This window comes from Otolemur garnettii, unplaced genomic scaffold (genome assembly GCF_000181295.1).
Source record: "Otolemur garnettii isolate 467f Iridium unplaced genomic scaffold, OtoGar3 scaffold00183, whole genome shotgun sequence".
NCBI classification, from domain to species: domain Eukaryota; kingdom Metazoa; phylum Chordata; class Mammalia; order Primates; family Galagidae; genus Otolemur; species Otolemur garnettii.
Genome location: NW_003852578.1, coordinates 606,330 through 612,352, shown reverse-complemented (window position 1 = coordinate 612,352; position 6,023 = coordinate 606,330).

The following is a 6,023-nucleotide window of genomic DNA, read 5'->3' as shown; positions in this document are numbered from 1 at the left end:
CCCATGTTTATTTTCTTTTACAAAATTTAATCTAGTGCCTTAAAATGTGCTTATTGAATAGTACCATAGTTATCTGTCAGTCACAGACAATGTTATCTTCACTGTCCTTGTGTTCACCTCTTAGGAAAATTTCATTTCACGATGTTTGTTTAAAATAAATAATTATAATTATAAGAAAGAAAACACCTTTGTTTCAAGTTATTTATTTTTACTGAGAATGGATTTTCTTAAATGTAGTTAATAAATTACAAAATATTGTCAAGGAACAGTAGGAGAGTAAATGTAGAAATTTTAATGAATCTGAGAAACATTTTAATAATTCAAAAGTACATTCAACACACAACCCCTATACACACACATAATTTTCAGATAAGCTCAGAATAACAGCAGTATCCATGATGACAAGTTTAGTATATGGAACTTGTAAGTTTGTAGAACTCAAAGCCATATTAATATAAAAGGTGAGAGCATCTTTAATAGAGATAATCAACAGTACATGAGTCTTTGAACTTTATTTCACATTTCTTAACTCACAAAGGAAGTCATTGTTCATAATTGGGTATATATATATATGTATATATATATTATTTTATGGAGAGATTGAGCTATTACTTCGTAATAACAGATTCTTTTCCTAAAATGGAAAAGTTTGTTTATATTCTTGATCTGGTAGTAAACTGAGGCATAGATGTGTGGCCAAACACCACAATACAAACAAATTCTTGTGCTCAATTATTAAACTCAGATTTGTTTTATCTTATTTTATCATATCTTTTTCTTTTACAGAAATAAAGACAATGAACAGTTTTTACTGTTATATTTTATGCATTTTTTGAAGCACCCTTTATTCACTTTGGAAGAAGATAAGATTTCAGCCACTAAATACAAAAGGAAAAACATAAAATATAAAATTCAGGGAATTTTTTTCATTAAATGAGTTGCAATTTTACAAAAATCCATTACTTGACAAGGGTAGAACCAATGAACCTATGAATTATATTCCAGAAAGAGTATTCGTGATTAAATATTAAAACAATTATTTTACTAAATTATATCCTCCCATACAACTGAACAGATCAAACTAATCAATTTCAGGCTTTTGCTAAGAAGAACACTTCAGTAAAAATATTAAATGCTAATTAAAATTTTAAAAATCTTAAAAATCTAATTTTAAAACATTTTACAAGTAAAACTTAACACACATCCTTCTGTAAATTTAATTAATTTTGCTAGAGTGAGAGCTAACATAATGTCAGTGATATCATGCTGAATAAAAAGTTTATTCGGCATCATAAAGTTTCCTTTTTTATCATGCCTTATTTGAATATAAATTATATAACTGAATGATTATATGATTATAATTTCATAAAAAAAGAAAAAAATTATTATGTTGTCCCAAAAGTTGTCCTCAGAAGAGAACATCATCACTTCTTTTTTTTTTTTTTTTCTTTTTGTATGAAAGGTCTGTATTGGTGGGGGAGGAACACCACAGAGCAGCACCAAGGAGGAGAGAAAAGAGAAGAGAAAGGGGAAAGAAAAGAGGAGAGCAAAGAGGAGAGTGAAGAGGAGAGAGAGCCGAGGAGAAGAGAGAGAGAGAGAAAGGAGAATGAACATCATCACTTCTTTTAAGTGAAGCACAAACTCCTAGTATTTTCCCAGTGTGGAATATATGGACAATATAAATAAAGGTGTTTACTACTATATATGTGCATGAAGGTAACATCACAGAGTAGAGCTTGTTTCTCAGGGTCCTCTGGCTGAGAGTTCCCAATGCATTTGATGAAGATAAAGTTATTCATTATCTTCTATCAGTCACTGAAGTCCCTAATCCCTGGCTTGAGTTGTGGACTTTTACCAGTCTACGACCTGTTAGGAACTGGCTACGCAGTAGGAGATGAGCCCTGGGCAAGCCAAAGAAGCTTCATCTTTATCCATAGCCTCTCCCCATCACTGGAGCTGGTGTCACAATCTGATGTAGGTACATAAATCATAATTAACATGTATGTGTGTACAACATACAATTAACATGCATGTCTATAAAACATACAATCTATATCTTTCTGCAATTAAATACTTAATTATTAGGTTATTAAGTAAGAAATGTCTGATTTCCTTAAGTACTAATGTTGACAATTTTTACTCAGATATTTCACTTTGGCACTTCTATTTTGTGTGTTTTTTTCAAATTATTTATGTTTTTTATTGTGAAGGTATATCCACATTCTTTCAAATGTGTATCTTGGCCTGTGATTACCTTTCATAATTCTTTTTAGAGCAATTTTTATGAAACCAACGATAAGTCAAAATTTGTATGACTTTTTGATATGAATTCCATCATGGAACCAAGGCAGCACAGACAGCTCAAAATATGAACAAAATGTTTCAGAAGATTGTGGCTAATGAACACCCACTATCTTGATGATTTGGTTTCATTCTGGTGATTTTAATCTTGAAAATGAGCTTTGTGACTCGGTGCCTGTGGCTGAAGTGGCTAAGGCGCCAGCCACATACACCTGAGCTGGCGGGTTCAAATCCAGCCTGCACCCGCCAAACAACAATGACGGCTGCAACCAAAAAAAAAAAAAAAAAAAAAAAAATAGTCAGGCATTGTGGCAGGCATCTGTAGTCCCAGCTACTTGGGAGGCAGAGGCAGGAGACTCACTTGAGCCCAGGAGTTGGAGGTTACTGTGAGCTGTGATGCCATAGCACTTTACCCAGGGTGACAGCTTGAGGCTCTCTCTCAAAAAAAGAAAATGAGCTTTGTGGGTGACCTGAGACAAGGATGTATAATGATGGGCTGAAAGCTGTCGTGGAAGCAAATCCATCTTGACTTATACATGAATTAGCAGCAAGGTTTGATGTTAAAATTCCAAAAATATCAGACCATTTTAAACAAATCAGCAAGGTATAGAAACTGAATAGATTGGTTCTGCATGAATTAAACAAGCATCAAAAGAGGAATCATCTTGAAGCTTGCTTTTCTTTGCTGTCATGAAATAAAGGCAAGTCATTTCTATACTGTATTGTTATATGTGATGAAAAATAGATTCTTTTTAACAATTGCAAGTATTTGGCAGAATGGTTGTATAAAAATGAATTGCTGAAGTACAGTCCAAAACCAAATATTAATCAAAAAAAGGTAATGATGTCTTTTGGTAGTCCAGACTTAATATTATGCACTAAAACTTAATAAAACTTGGTCAGTGGATTATGGCAGATGTCTACTGCAGCCAATTGGATGAAATGATAAGGATGCTTCTGATTAAACAGCTGAGACAGTTCAATAGAGGCAGGCCAGTCCTCTTGCAAAACAATGCCATAGCACAAGCAATGATGCTCTAACTAGAGAGGTGAACTTGGAAACTGTCATCCCCTATATTCACCTGATCTGGTACCAATTGACTACCACATCTACACTTTGGACCAATATTCAATTCTTGACAAGCTGTGGATTTGCATTTTCATTGCTGCCCCCTCTCCAGGCTTCTTCACTATTGGTATAAACAAACTACCCATTAAGATGGCAAAATTGTGTCAATAGTTAAGGGACATACTTTGATTAACTGCACTTGGTTCTTTCTAAGATATAGTAAACTAAACTTTTGATTCAGAATTAGACGTTTCATATTTAATGACCTATCCTCTAAGTGGTCCACTAAATACAAGGCCACTGTGCTCAGAACCTAATTCTGGATAGGTAGATGGTTCAGAGGAACATATAGAGAATAAATATACTTCATGCACACCAAAAGACAGGCTCAGTAGTTAAAACAAAATTATAACAAATTAAAGTTATAAACAAAATTTTAATGGCTAAAATTTTTTCCATAATAGAAGAAACGAATAAATTTTCAGTTCAAAATTTTATTATAAGTTATAAAAAAGATAAATAAAACAAATCAATAAGTACTGAAGTTACAAAACATCAAAAAATTTTCTCAAAGATATCAGAGGAAAAAAGAATTCCCACAAATAGTAATAATTAGATCATAGAAGACCTTCCCCCTTTTGTTTGCTTGTTTGTTTGTTTGTTTTTAACAGTAACAATAAGGAAAGAACAGAATAGACTATTTCATACTATATGATTAAGGAATGCATGTTAAGATTCAGAATTAATTTCCTAGCTAAACAGTCATCTAAGAGTTTAATAATTTTGATTGCTTATTTGTTTTTATAAATATATCATAAGTATAAAAATCGCCTGGACTTCTTCTAAAAACACTTGAAAGTGCTGTATGAAAATTGTTATCACATATGTTAGAATAACTGAGACCCCATGAAATACAAGCAACAAAATATCCAAAATTGAAGAGATCTGGGTTCCCAACACAGTGGAATCTGAATGCTGAGAAAACAATCACAAAAAGACTTTTCTAAAGGAATGGAAGCTCTACTAGAGACTGTCATAAATGAAAAATTCTCAACTTTTACTAAAGAACCTGACATACTCCTTTCAGTAGGATATCAAACTCCAGGTCATCTCAACTCAAACAGAGTTTCTCCAAGACACATTGTAGTGAACCTGTCCAAAATCAAAACAAACATACAAAAATTCTGCAAGCATCCAGGAATAAGCGTCAACTGACCTAGACAGGCAGAGACATTAGGATGAAGCAGATTTTTCAGCTAAAACTTTACAAGCAGGAAGAGCGTGGCCATTATCCACCGTGAGTGTTCTTACATAAAAAGTTTTCAGCCCAGAATCCTGTATCCTGCTAAACTTAGCTTGAAAATTGATGTAGAAATCAAACATTTTGCAGATATACAAGCACTGAGGAAGTTTGCCACAACAAGACCAGCTCTACAGGAAATATTTAGACCTATTCTCATAACTGAACACCACAATGGATCACCACCAAAGCAATCACCTAGAAGCGCAAGGCCAGAGCTTAGCTTCCACAATGACACAAAGGATAAAAATATACAACAGACTATCTCATAATAAGATGAATAGAATTCCACCACACTTATCAATACTCTCAATGAATGTCTACAGATTAAACTCCCCATTGAAGAGGCACAGACTGACTGATTGGACACAAACCATCCATATCTGTATTCATAGACATGCTTAGCCCTGAAGGACTACCAGGGTTAAGGCATAGAAAACAGTATTTCAAGCAAATGGAAATCAGAAGAAAGGAGGGGTTGAAATTTTATTCTCAGATAGAAGCGAATTCAAAGCAACTTCAGTTAAGACAAAGATGGATACTTCATATTGGTCAAAAAAACAATGCAAGAAGACATATCAATTTTAAACATTTATGCATCTAACTTGAATACTCCAATAGACCTGGAGAGGTCTATTTATGAATAGATCTTGAGGGGTCTGAACAATATGAGAACCCCTAACACTATAATAGTCAGATACTTCAACACCTCCCTGACAGAACTGGACAGATCCTCTAAACAGAAACTAAACATAGATACAAAAGACTTAAACATGACCTTAGAACAAATGGGATTAATAGAGATATACAGAACACTCTATCTCTAAGCAAAAGAATATACTTTTTTTCTCATCATCTCATGGCACATACCCCCAAACAGATCACATTGCAGGATACAAAACAAACCTCAGCAAAAGTAAAGAAATAGAAATTATACCATATCTATACTCAGACCATAAGGCTATAAAGGTGAAGCTCAATTACAACAAAAATGTTCATCCCCATGAAAAGTCCTGGAAAATAAAGAATCTTATGCTGAAAGATAGCTGGGTTCAGGAATAGATAAGAGAGGAGCTTGTCAATTTCCTCAAATGCAACAACAATGAAAGCACAAGTTATCAAAACCTGTGGGATACAGCCAAAGTCATCCTGAGAGGGAAATTTATTGCCTTGGATGCCTACCTTTGAAAAACAGAAAGTGAGCACATCAGAACACTCACAAACCATCTTATGGAACTAGAAAAAATGATCTAACCCTGAAACTACCAGAAGAAAAGAAATAGCCAAAATTAAATCAGAGATTAATAAAATTGAAAACAAATAAATCATTCAGAAAATTAACAAAACAAAAAG